This window comes from Ranitomeya variabilis, chromosome 4 (genome assembly GCF_051348905.1).
Source record: "Ranitomeya variabilis isolate aRanVar5 chromosome 4, aRanVar5.hap1, whole genome shotgun sequence".
Lineage (NCBI taxonomy): Eukaryota > Metazoa > Chordata > Amphibia > Anura > Dendrobatidae > Ranitomeya > Ranitomeya variabilis.
This window is the reverse complement of record NC_135235.1, coordinates 147,144,727-147,159,035: the sequence shown is the minus strand read 5'-3', so window position 1 is coordinate 147,159,035 and position 14,309 is coordinate 147,144,727. Positions and strand designations below refer to the sequence as shown.

Sequence of the window (14,309 nt, the reverse complement as noted above, 5' to 3'; positions counted from 1 at the left end):
GGGGCGGTCCGTTCTGATGGGTGTCAATGTTCTTGCTCTGGTGCCTCCTATCTTTTTGCAATCGCCGCCCTCCTTCTTGCTTCCACACAGTCTCTCTGGTATCACACTCCGGCGCAGGCGTACTTATCTGCTCTGTTGAGGGCAAAGCAAAGTACTGCAGTGCGCAGGTGCCGGGAAAGGTCAAACAGCGTTGGTGAATGCGCACTGCAGTACTTTACTCAAGACAGAGAAATACGCCTGTGCACGAGCACGACACCGGGAGACTGTGTAGATGATGAAGGGACTCACCATTCACATGAAGCAAAAAGGAGGGCGGCGATCGTAAGAAGATGGGAGGTGCCGGACCAAGAACATCAACACCCATAGGACGGGAGCAGGTCGGGTTGGGGGCAGATATACAGCATTCTAGAATGCTGTATATCAAGTCTGAAAGGTGGTGGCCTTACCTCATATTGGCCAAACCTAGGGACAGGTTCTCTTTAACAAAGTAGACACAGCACTTCACATATGAAGCCACATAAGCATCGAAGTGGAAAAGAATAAATACACAACGGCAAAGTATAGTGTGTATGTAAGTAAATGTAAAAAAGATCTCGATATATTTATCCCGTTCTAATAGATTACAGCCACTGTGGATGCACACAAAATAGAACACATATGTGATGTCTCGGAGTCATAGAGTTATAATTGAAAAAATATGGAGAAATTTGATGTCTACCATTCTACAGGTCTGATTTTAAATTCCAGGGAAGATCAGACATCAGGAAAAAGCAAATAGTTAATGAAGAAACAGAGTACCGACATATGATGGCTCCTTCCCAAGGTCTTGTGTCAAAGGAGGGATTTAACAATTACAGTGGCATGTGAGCCTTCTGGTAGGAGACATTATTGTGTTGCCAAGCTGAATTTAGGACCTAGTCCACAATTCAAGACTGTCCCACTGGATTTCAGACAGTTATGAAGTATGTGACTCTATGATACATGTCTGTTTAGTGGGTCAGATATTGTTTTCTCATTTAGGCCAGGGACACACATGCGTATATTCTGTCATTCAAGAGAATCGAGTGAATTAGGCAAATCACACTCTGATCAAACTCTGATCAGAGTGTGAACATCGTATGATCTGATTCTTTTGGATGTGACAGTGGAGAAAAAAAAATCCCCATTTTCTCCATTCTGTCAGTCCGTGGAATTGTACTGCACTCAGATCTCATCCGAGTGCAGTCTGATGTTTTCCATGGACTTATTGACTTGCATGACCAAGTGCGATCTGAATAACATGCAGATGAGTGCATCTGTCGAAACATTGGATATCACTGGTCCGAATGATATGGTCATCTGCACAAGCTCAAAACTGTATGAATAAAGAGATAATGGAGCATTCTAAATATTCAGTCCATGTATCATATTTGTCAATGTATTTATGCCAGAAAACTAGAATAGATACATTAATAAATCTTACCCAGTGGTGAGCTCCAAATTCCAACTTCCCAGCTTTTCTTCACATTGTAAATAATAAAGCTTTGGCTTCTTCTTGCTACTACTAGGAAAAGCTTAGTGCATATGGATTTATACAACTACTGTGGAACGAAAAAAAATATGTACAGATATCTTCATTGCGCTTCCACTAAGGACAGATACAGGAAAACTATATGAATATTTCCATAAACATTTCAGTGCTAGTCCCCCTCTGTGTCTCAGAACCTATAGCAGTTGTACGGCCTACCTTTATGAAAAGTACATCACTGATGATCAGGATGAATCACGGTGCGGTGCTAGGTAAGCAGCTGATCAAAAGTAGAAAAATGTCCAGTATCTGCAGGTATGGATATGTTAAAATTCACATTTTATAGGAAATAAGTAATGATGAGCGAACCCGAACAGTAAAGTTTGAGGTCCATACCAGGTTTGTCTTACTGTTTGGGTTCTACACCAAAACATCGCTCCTGCAGTGTATAGCACTGAGCTCCCCAGAGAAAGTTCACTGGAGTTCAAAGCTGATGAACCCGGGTGACCTCACTTATGTCACCGCTTGCTTGGTGCCTTAAGTGAGTTCTCCGGGGTTCAGCTATGAAATGCATGTGAACACCAGTTCTATGCATTTCAAGACCATCAAGAACTCTTAATCATGAACTCAATTCATTATTAAGAATCATTGTTTGACTCAAAACGCGTAGATCCGGTGTCTATCATGCCACATTTAGCTTTTTTTCTTTTTTCACTTTTAACCCCTTTCTGCCAGCTGATGGAATAGTACGTCAGCTGGCAGAACCCCCGCTTTGAGGTGGGCTCCGGCGGTGAGCCCACCTCAAAGCCGCGACATGTCAGCTGTTTTGTACAGCTGACGTGCGCGCAATTAGCGCGAGCGGAATCACGATACGCCCGTGCCCATTAACCAGTCAAATGCCGCTGTCAAGCGCTGACAGCGGTATTTAACTAGCGCAGCCGGAAGTGCTCGCACCGCTGACCCCCATCACATGATCGGGGGTCATCGGTGCATTGCCATAACAACCAGAGGTCTCCTTGACCTCAAAACAAAACAAAAGTGTTTAAAAATATTAAAAAATATATATATATAAAAGTTCAAATCACCCCCCTTTCGTCCCAATCAAAATAAAACAATACAAAAATCAAACATACACATATTTGGTATTGCCACGTTCAGAATCGCCCGATATATCAATAAAAATAAAGGATTAACCTGATTGCTAAATGGCGTAGCGAGGAAAAAATCAAAACGCCAAAATTAAGTTTTTTGGTCGCCGCAACGCTGAATTAAAATGCAATAACGGGCGATCAAAAGAATGTATCTGCACCAAAATGGTACCATTAAAAACGTCAGCTTGGTGTGCAAAAAATAAACCCTCACCTGACCCCAGATCACGAAAATTGGAGATGCTATGGGTATTGGAAAATCGCACATTTTTTTTTTTTTAGCAAACTTTGGAATTTTTTTTCACCACTTACATAAAAAATAACCTAGACATGTTAGGTGTCTATGAACTCGTAATGACCTGTAGAATCATAATAGCAGGTCAGTTTTAGCATTTGGTGAACCTAGCAAAAAAGCCAAACAAAAAACAAGTGTGAGATTGCACTTTTTTTGCAATTTTATCACACTTGGAATTTTTTTTCCTATTTTCTTCTACACGGCATGGTAAAACCAATGGTATTGTTCAAAAGTACATCTCGTCCCGCAAAAAATAAGTCTTCACATGGCCATATTGATGGAAAAATAAAAAGTTATGGCTCTGGACAGGAGGGGAGCGAAAAACGAAAACGAAAAAACGGAAAAAGCTACGGGGTGAAGGGGTTAAACTTATCTCCAATAAAATGTAAGTTTAGCATATCCCTAATTTTCCTCATAAACTTACAGAATCCATTGGCACCTTACCTCCGGCGCAACCTTTTTTTTCTCTGTTCACTGGAGGTGTGTGATGGGCAACATTTTTATAGCTGTGGAGAGGATCACCATTTTACTATATCTTAGGAATGAAAATAGTCTTTTAGCAGGTTTCTAAGGTAGTAATCATTTATCTGACTGAAAATGTCATATAGTAGAGGCAATTACTACATGCATAGGACAAATGTGATTTGATCTATTAAAGTGGAAAAGTACTCTAAAGGTGGTAAGATAAAGGTGGTAACAACTTGCAACAATATAATTTATGATCAGACTACGGGAACAGAAAGGTGTTAATTGATATTGTTAGAATAGACCTATGACCTGAAAATGCTTCTATGTTTTATTTGAAAAGCCACTAGCCTCCTATAATAATTTAGTTTTTAAATATGATTTAAAAAAAACCACTGTAAACCAGGACCTGAGTCTTCCCACAAGTCAGCAAACAGCTGACTTGTAAGTTACTTTAAGATTTTGCAGTTTTAACTTAAAGGTTTTATCTTTACATACATAGTAGTCACCTTTTTTTTTTTTTTTAGAAAAATTGCACTAATATTTAATCTGCAAATGTCATTCATTCACACATTTTCACACCTCCTGATATTTGCAGATGCAGTTTGCAGTCTGAAGAAGTTTCACATTTCCTCTTGTTACAATGGCTCTCCCAGTAATAGAGGCTGGATGTGAGGTCTCCTTGTATGAAGGCTGTAGCTGTCCTCACTTGCTGTTATGTATCAGAACACCTCCCATACTCTACTTTCCTCTCTATGTGGTTTCCCCTTTGTCTATAACTTGTTTCCAGTGCTCCTCAAGATACTTTCCTCCCTCGACACTGTAAACAATCTGTAACAACAACTCCCCTCAAAGATGTGGCATTGAAAGTTATTATTGATCGCCTTACAATGCAAATAGTATCTTAAGAGACGAATAGGACTAGGATTCTAGGACCACCTACATATTAAAAGAAGCAATCCTAAAGTCAATATCGACTCTTTAAAACATACCTATCACCAAATCAAAATTGGCCTTTCAGAAATCTCATGCGCACACATTGTTTTTTTGTGTCATCAGTATTTTGTGCTTTGCTGCGTTTTTTGGACATAGAGCATGTCACTTCTTTCAGTGTTTTTCCAGTGTTTCTTCAGCGTTTTCCACCCATTGACTTGAATGGATGGTGAAAAAACACTGCAAATACGCAGGTTGACTTTTCTTGCAGCACATTTGCTGCAGAAAAGTCAAGAACAGCTGGATGTGATGTCACACTCTAGATGGCAGGCTGCATGATGCGTCCATGCAGCCTGTCATCCAGCAGAGCGGACCCGAACCCCATTCACTTGAATGGGGGGTCTGACATTACAGTGTTTGACACGCTGTCATATGCATGACAGCGTGGCAAACACTGCTTCTGGTCCGTGGGGAAATCATCCTCACCGGTCAGAGAGCCGTGGTTTCCACTCTGTCAGAAGACAGCGGGAGCGCTCAGCTGTGATTGGAGGTATAAACTTCACCTCCGATCACTGATGTCAGCTGATGGGACTACTGTGAGAGCAGGAGCGGCTGATGGGAGTTTTCATCTGCCGCTCCTGTGCTATAAATAAATAATTTGAAAAAAAACAGCGTGGGTTCACCCCTATTTTTGATAACCAGCAAGACAAAACTCACAGCTGGGGGCTGCTACCCCCTGCTGTCAGCTTCAGCAAGACAAGTTATCAAGAATAGAGGGGTCCTCACGCTTTTTTAAAATTATTTAAATAAATTATTAAAAAAAATGAGGTGGGTTCCCCCATTTTTGACAACCAGCCTTGCTAAAGCTCACAGCTGGGGGCTGGTATTCTCAGGCTGGTAAGGGGCCATTGACATAGGCTCCCAGCCTTAAAATAGCAGCCCACAGATGCCAGAAAAGGCGCGTCTATTAGATGTGCCAATTCTGGCACTTTGCTCTGCTCATCCCACTTGCCCTGTTTTGGTGGCAAGCGGGATAATGAGGGGTTAATGTCACCTTACTATTGCAAGGTGACATTAAGCCGGCTTAGTAATGGAGAGCCTTCAATAAGACACCTATCCATTACTAATCCTATAGTAACTAAAGGGTTAAATAAACACACACACATGCAGAAAAAAAGTATTTTAATGAAATAAAACACCACACAGTTTTACCATTCTTTTATTCTGCCATTCCAAGCGAAGCCCTCGATCCTCTGAAATAAAAAAAACAAAAAAACAAAAGTATACTCCCTGATCCGTCGCCGTCCAATATACCGAGTGTCCCACGCAGTATCTGGGGGAGATAAAGCTTACAACCGAGAGCACTGCTAATGCGATCTGCTGTAAGCGACTGGGGAATGAATGAGCCGGTGCGGGCGCAGGCTCAGTAACTAGCTGTGACGTCACCGAGCCTGCGCTCCCTCACAGCCTGACCTGAGGTAACCTCTGCACCATGGGAAAATGTCAGTGAAGGGGTTACCGCAGGTAATGTATCTATTCTATCTATTCATTCTATCTATTCTATCTTTTCATTCTATCTACATTAAGTTGTTTTTTTTCTCTGTGTGCATTCAACTTTATTGGCATGCACAAAAATAAAAAAAAGCATGAAAAAATGCACCAAAATGCACCTAAACTTGCGTTTTTGGTGCAGCTTCTTTCCTGCCAAGATAATCAGGTTTTGCAGCAGAAAAAAAAAAAAACGCAGCAAAAACGCCCTATGTGAACTTACCCTTAAGCAAAAAAAAAAGAAAAGTGGAATGCCCATGTGTACAACAGAACTAAAGTAAAAGTTGAAGCATACCACTTTTATGCCAGTGACTCCTGCTCCCTATCAAAGGTCATGCCACATGACTTAGCCAGTCCTAATTTCCAGTGCATCATTGCATGGCCTATAAGTCTCCCTACGCAAACTTGTTGCACTCAACAAAGATAAACGTTACTCCTTAGTTCACCTTAGAATGAAAATACAACTTTTTCCAAAGTGTCACTTTCTCTCAAAACCCCAGTTTTGTATGAATATTTCACACAGTCCATCACTGTGAAATAATTCACTTTAATTATGCCAAAAGTGTTTGATCCCTCCGTGGAGCACCAGGGGTTGTTCAGGAATGTAGGCGGAGAGGCTGTCATGGCGTGTGCCCTTTGTGCTCTATCTGATGTCTACATCATGTCAGAAGAGTATTTTAGGTGCATAACCCATTTAAATAATTCTGCAAGAAGAGATGGATCGGCTTCCTAACAAGTAACTAATTCTGACACGTTTTGAGGATAGACATCTGCAGCTTACCTCACCACGTGGCATGGCTAATGTAATGCATACTCGTTGTACTTACAACTCCTTTCTTGACCCAGCATAAGTTTTGCTTGGCAGGAAAATCATTATGACAATGTGTCCTTGTACCTGTTGTCATTCTATTTAAATGTGTGGAGAAATGGATGAGCACATCAAGACTTGTTAATGTTTCCATCTTTTTAAAAGCACATAATGTAATTCATGGTTTATCTTCTAGAAATTTAAGCACTGATTATTTTCTGCTACTACTACTACTATTATCTCTTTCCATTATCTACTCCATGAAACAAAGCATTTTACTTAAAAAGAGACACGTCCATGTTGAACAAGCATAAAAGTGAATTTAGGTTTGTAAGGTTGCCATCCTTTTCTCGCCTCATTTCTAATACATTTACTTTAAGGAAGTAATATTTTCATTTATTTAACAATATGTGAGGCCTAATTTTCATTTTTTTTCAGTTTCTATGCAGAAACTGATAATGGAGATATGAGAAAATAATTCATGGTGTGTACTTGTGTTTCAGCAGCATCTTCTATATAGAATATTGTTCCCTCTGTACCCAGGGATTTTAGTATCTAAAAATTTGAATCATAGAATGTTAGAGTTGGAAGGGACCTCAATGGTCATCATGTCCAACCCTCTGCTTAATGATGACCAGAATTCACGTAGCCACCTCACACAGATGACTATCAAACCTTTGAAGACTTCCATTGAAGGAGAATTCAGCATCTCTCGTGGCAATTAGCTGTGCCAATACAGGAGGCAAATACTGCCATAAAGAAGTGATTAGAAAGACCATGGCAAGGTTGTGGCTAGTAAATCATAACATTTTGGGGCAAAACCATAACATTTTAGCATTTATAGTGTCAGACATGTGTCTCAAAAGTTTTCATGTGCTCTATGAAACACATGATTCAAAAATATTTGTTTCACCCAGAAATTTACTATAGAGTTTGATAATGGGGCATACAAATATATCACAAGAAATGTATATGGGAATCATCAGTACAAGTGTTAGGGCTGGCGGAACATACCAAATGACATAAAGGAAGATATATGGTGCATTCGCAGCCCCGGGGTCCACCATGCAGAGATAACACCTGCTGCTTGGTAATGGCGGACAATATGGTGGTATAATGTGAACTCACATGGGTTAACTTCACCCGGTAAGAAAGGAGGCGAACCCTGTTGCTTTACACGGCCACAATACCGCTGAGTGAACGCTAGTGTTAGGTTACAGGACGCTGCCCCAAGGACACAGGGCTAGAGTCTCTAGACCACTAGCACTCAATTCCACAACTGCGGTGCCAGGGAGAAACCTAAATATAAAGATTTAGTGCACTGAGTGCATACAGTGCCGCTCTAGCGGATGCCACTAACCACCCTAGCTAGGTACCGGAAAGCGCACTAGATGCACACGGCGCCGCACTGGCGGACGCTGCTGAGATGACACAGTATAATTGTGTCTTGTGCAGGATGGCACAAATTGGCGCTAGTCAGCCAAACAACATACAACAATGCTAAGGAGGAGATTGATTAGGAGCTTTCACCAGATGTCAAACACTCATCCACACACACATACAATGTAAGTTTTATACTAGCGCATGGCCGAGCAAACCTTTTATAGTGGCATCCTTCCAGGACCTTCCCAGTGGACCAATCAGGGCCGATTCAGGACCTGGACATGTTACCCACGATCTCCAATGGGAGGTCATCCCACGGGCATGCTCAGTTAAGAAAAAGCAGGACAGTCCCAGGAACGTCTGCTCGCCGCAGACCACTGTTGGTTATAATAGCAGAACCAGGAATAACAGTAGTAACCAGACACGCCGCATCAGCCTGGGCAAGACACTGGGAGTGATGTCTCTGCTGAGCAGGCTCCTCTGTGGCTGGGGAAAAATGGGAGACTGCAGAGAACATGGTTCAAGATTCTCCCTGTGCAGCGGTGGGAACTTGACACCTAACACATGTCCACAACATACTTATTAAAATAAAGATAAATTGGACAAGCTCTTCATAGGGGACGTGTTAAATTTTACATGCAATCCAATCTGTGAACAACATTGTGTAGAGAAGAAAGGATTACACATATACATGTATATATATATATATAGCTAACACATTATTTATTTAAATCTAAACTCTCTTTATGGTAAAGAGTCCAGTGGGTGGGCCTACTTCGAGACTGACAGATCTTTGCATGCAAAACTATACTGGAAGATTGGCCAATCATGGAATAGGATGCCTTCTGGACTGCATTAACAGAGCTGACATTTAACGGAAGAGAATACAAATAATACTGAATATTTCCCTACAAAATTAATAAAAGTCACCCTGCTTTATAGCATACTGGCTGCAGATAGGACACCATGTTTTACATAAGTGTCCTTTAAGGGAGCTTCGATGCTTTTCTTTTGATTCAATTGAGTATTTTATTACACTCTGGTTTTGGTCTGCAATTTTTTTTTTATGCATAATCTAACAGCGCTCTTGAATTAAATGGTTTCTTATGAAATTAGCCTCTGAATGTTTTTGCATCAGTTTTCTCCTTTACAACAGGGGTGACAGCCAGGCAATTTCAGTCATCATATGTACTATGCAGTAATCTGGGAGAATCTATAAGAGCCGATCAACCGATCAAACAACAGGGAAACAATCACAACAACACAATTTTTTTTATTAATAACCTTCTTTATCTATACTGGACAGTTATTGCTATGATCCATTGAAAATGAGTAAGTGTTAACAATATTGAACCATGGCTTTATTAGATGATTCGATTTTAAGCCCAACTGAACAAACACCAGGGTGAGATGACACCCTGTAAAGCAGTAGAAAAAAATATATAAATAAATATATATATATATATATGTGTGTGTGTGTGTACTTCAATCCAAATAGTAACAATATGTTTATATATTATAGGACATTTATATCCTCCATCTTCTAAACCCATTTATATTGCCCATACCTTGAACACATATGACTGTAGCTTCCTTATCAGTCCTTTTTACATCACCAGTAATTACATCTTTTTCTGTTAAGCAGCCTTTACTTTGTAATTTAGTTGCATCTGTATCTATGTATCTCACAATTTATTAAACACTGACAGCTTTGACGCCTCATCCCAGAATCTCGCCTTCCTCTCCTCCCTATGTGTATGTGTTGACATGTACAATGGTGAATCTTAAAGCCACCTAATGTGCACAATCATTAGAGAAATGACGTTAGTAACATGAATACGATGCTTATTAGCGTTGCTAAGAAGTGTTCAGAATCCTGGTGTAACCAGGCTTTTAATGTCACAACACAGCTAGACAGCAGTCGTTAAAGCGGTCCTATTCTGTTTAATGAAAGAGAATGCTCCATAAATACATTTCCGTGGTCTTTTGTTTGTTTGCTTTAGTTTCTACTTATTAGAGATCCAGATTTTACATAATAACTTTTCTTTTTTTTTTTTAGTTTTCAATGCAACCGATTCAAAAAGGTGCAGGCGAGGTAAACAAGCGACAGGAAGTAACACAATTTAATACTGCTGAAGCTGGGAACATTTGATTACTTTAATAGTATTTTGGCTCCGATCATTTGATGCTATTGCCAATGTTCTTTTGCTTACAGATCAAAGCCATTTTGTTGGATATGCAGTCAAAGCCAAAGTAACTAATAATCTAAATAACCACCATTTGGTCTAAAAGAAATGCTTCAGCTATGTCTGACCTAATTTCTTATGTAAAACCTGTGCCATTATTTGTAACACTTCTGGAAAGGTAAAGTTATTCTTGCTAGAAATTTGTAATATTCACATGTACTTTATATACAGTATATATGTGACGCTAGTCACTACTCAATGTGACACTAATCACTACTCAAGGACTTACCGTGAGGCAGAATAGTTAAGATGTCCAAGGTCAGTACCAAGGAAACGACCAAAGCGTAGTCAGGAAACAGTCTGATGTCAGAGTATCAGGAAGGCAGTGGATCAAGACAAAAGGGAAAGTCAAAAGGATGGTCAAAAAGGTAAATGCCAGGTTATTTTGTATGTTAGGTCCTTAACAACACTGCTGTGGGTTACTTGACTGTACAGCAGTAGATACAAAAACGACAACCTTTTTCTTCATTCCCAAGTATTAACATATTTGTCAAAATATATTTAGATTGCAGCAGATCATCAATTTTTGTTTCATCATTTAAGAGACTTATTTAACCACTAAGTGACCAAGTCGGAATGGGCCTTACTGACAGGACAACTTATTGAGTTTTTGATGATTCTCTTTGTAGCAACCATAGCTTTTTTTTCAATAATGTGGTTTTATAAATCTTAGTTTTATACTGGACAAATATTAATATGTTTTGCACTGATTTGAGTTACAAATTTATGATTGTGTAATTTACATAATTTATCCTTGGAGCGCAGATATAGAAATAAAGATATACATATATTTATACTATATATACAGCACAGACCAAAAGTTTGGACACACCTTCTCATTTAAAGATTTTTCTGTATTTTCCTGACTATGAAAATTGTACATTCACACTGAAGGCATCAACACATGTGGAATTATATACTTAACAAAAAAGTGTGAAACAACTGAAAATATGTCTTATATTCTAGGTTCTTCAAAGTAGCCACCTTTTTCTTTGATGAAGAGTGAAGGCAAAAGGGCCAACAAGTGCTAAGCATCTCTGATAACTCCTTCAAGATTATTGGAAGACTATTTCTGGTGACTACCTCTTGAAGCTCATCAAGAGAATGCCAAGAGTGTGCAAAGCAGTCATCAAAGCAAAAGGTGGCTACTTTGAAGAACCTAGAATATAAGACATATTTTCAGTTGTTTCACATGTTTTTGTTAAGTCTATAATTTCACATGTGTTAATTCATAGTTTTGATGCCTTCAGTGTGAATTTATAATTTTCATAGTCATGAAAATACAGAAAAATCTTTAAATGAGAAGGCGTGTCCAAACTTTTGGTCTGTACTATATATATATATATATATATATATATATATATATATATATATATAGTATATATATATATATATGCACTACCGTTCAAAAGTTTAAGGTCACTTAGAAATGTCCTTATTTTTGAAAGAAAGGCACAGTTTTTTTTCCAATGAAGCTAACATTAAATGATTCAGAAATACACTCTATAAATTGTTAATGTGGTAAATGACTATTCTAGCTGCAAATGTCTGGTTTGTAATGTAATATCTTCATAAGTGTATAGAGGCCCATTTTCAACAACCATCACTCCGGTGTTCTTATGGCACTTTGTGTTTACTAACTGGCTAATGGATAGTTAGAATACCCTTGAAAACCCTTGTGCAAGTAAGCACAGCTGAATAAAGTTTGGCTGATTAGGGAAGCTATAAACCTGACCTTCCTTTGAGATAGTTGAGAATCTGGAACATTACATTTGTTGGTTCCATTAAACTCTCAAAATGGCCAGAAAAAAGAACTTTCATGTGAAACTCAACAGTCTATTCTTGTTCTTAGAAATGAAGGCTATTCCATGCGAGAAATTGCCAAGAAACTGAAGATTTCCTACAATGTTGTGTACTACTCCCTTCAGAGGAGAGCACAAACAGGCTCTAACCAGAGTAGAAAAAGAAGTGGGAGGCACCGCTGCACAACTGAGCCACAAGATAAGTACATTAGAGTCTATAGTTTGAAAAGTCAACACACAGGTCCTCAACTGGCAGCTTCATTAAATAGTACACGCAAAATGCCAGTCTCAACGTCTACAGTGAAAAGGTGACTCCAGGATGCTGGCCTTCAGGGCAGAGTGGCAAAGAAAAAGCCACATCTGAGACTGGCTAATAAAAGGAAAAGATTAATAAGGGCATAAGAACACATATATTGGACAGAGGAAGGTTGGAAAAAAGTGTTATGGACAGACGAATCCAAGTTTGAGGTGTTTGGATCACACAGAACATTTGTGAGACGCAGAACAACTGAAAAGTTGCTGGAAGGAGTGCCTGACGCATCTGTCAAGCATGGAGGAGGTAATGTGATGGTCTGGGTTGCTTTGGTGCTGGTAAAGTGGGAGATTTGTACAAGGTAAAAGGGATTTTTGAAAAAGGAAGGCTATCACTCCATTTTGCAATGCCATGCCATACCCTGTGGGCAGCGCTTGATTGGAGCCAATTTCATCCTACAACAGGACAATGATCCAAAGCACACCTCCAATTTATGCAAGAACTATTTAGGGAAGAAGCAGGCAGCTGGTATTCTATCTATAATGGAGTGGCCAGCGCAGTCACCAGATCTCAACCCCATTGAGCTGTTGTGGGAGAAGCTTGACCATATGGTATGCAAAAATTGCCCATCAAGCCAAACCAACTTGTGGGAAGGGCTTATGGAAGCATGGGGTGAAATTTCTCCAGATTACCTCAGCAAATTAACTGCTAGAATGCCAAAGGTCTGCAATGCTGTAATTGCTGCAAAGGGAGCATCTTTTGTTGAAAGCAAAGTTTGAAGGAGAAAATTATTATTTGCAATAAAAATCTTTTTTTGAACGTTGTCAATGCCTGGACTAGATTTTCAATTCATTCGGCAACTTATTTGATTAATGAAAGTATGAATATATATATATATATATATATACAGTATACAGTGCCTACAAGTAGTTTAATAAGATGCAAATAAGTTACAGCCTTCAAACTTCTAACAAGAGCAGGATTTATTAACAGATGCATAAATCTTACAAACCAAAAAGTTTTGTTGCTCAGTTAAATTTTTATAAATTTTAAACATAAAAGTGTGGGTCAATTATTATTCAACCCCTAGGTTTAATATTTTGTGGAATAACCTTTGTTTGCAATTACAGCTAATAATCGTCTTTTATAAGACCTGATCAGGCCGGCACAGGTCTCTGGAGTTATCTTGTCTCACTCCTCCATGCAGATCTTCTCCAAGTTATCTAGGTTCTTTGGGTGTCTCATGTGGACTTTAATCTTGAGCTCCTTCCACAAGTTTTCAATTGGGTTAAGGTCAGGAGACTGACTAGGCCACTGCAACACCTTGATTTTTTGCCTCTTGAACCAGGCCTTGGTTTTCTTGGCTGTGTGCTTTGGGTCGTTGTCTTGTTGGAAGATGAAATGATGACCCATCTTAAGATCCTTGATGGAGGAGCTGAGGTTCTTGGCCAAAATCTCCAGGTAGGCCGTGCTATCCATCTTCCCATGGATGCGGACCAGATGGCCAGGCCCCTTGGCTGAGAAACAGCCCCACAGCATGATGCTGCCACCACCATGCTTGACTGTAGGGATGGTATTCTTGGGGTCATATGCAGTGCCATCCAGTCTCCAAACGTCACGTGTGTGGTTGGCACCAAAGATCTCGATCTTGGTCTCATCAGACCAGAGAACCTTGAACCAGTCAGTCTCAGAGTCCTCCAAGTGATCATGAGCAAACTGTAGACGAGCCTTGACATGACGCTTTGAAAGTAAAGGTACATTACGGGCTCGTCTGGAACGGAGACCATTGCGGTGGAGTACGTTACTTATGGTATTGACTGAAACCAATGTCCCCACTGCCATGAGATCTTCCCGGAGCTCCTTCCTTGATGTCCTTGGGTTAGCCTTGACTCTTCGGACAAGCCTGGCCTCGGCACGGTAG

The 14,309-nt window shown here is 39.8% G+C and overlaps 1 protein-coding gene across 2 annotated transcripts in view; it reads left to right on the top strand.

The window, feature by feature from the left end:
* The window catches only part of GRID1 (glutamate ionotropic receptor delta type subunit 1), a 2,026,904-nt gene that overhangs the window by 278,137 nt on the left and 1,734,458 nt on the right, over positions 1-14,309 (top strand). The gene's annotated exons all lie outside the window — the stretch shown is intronic.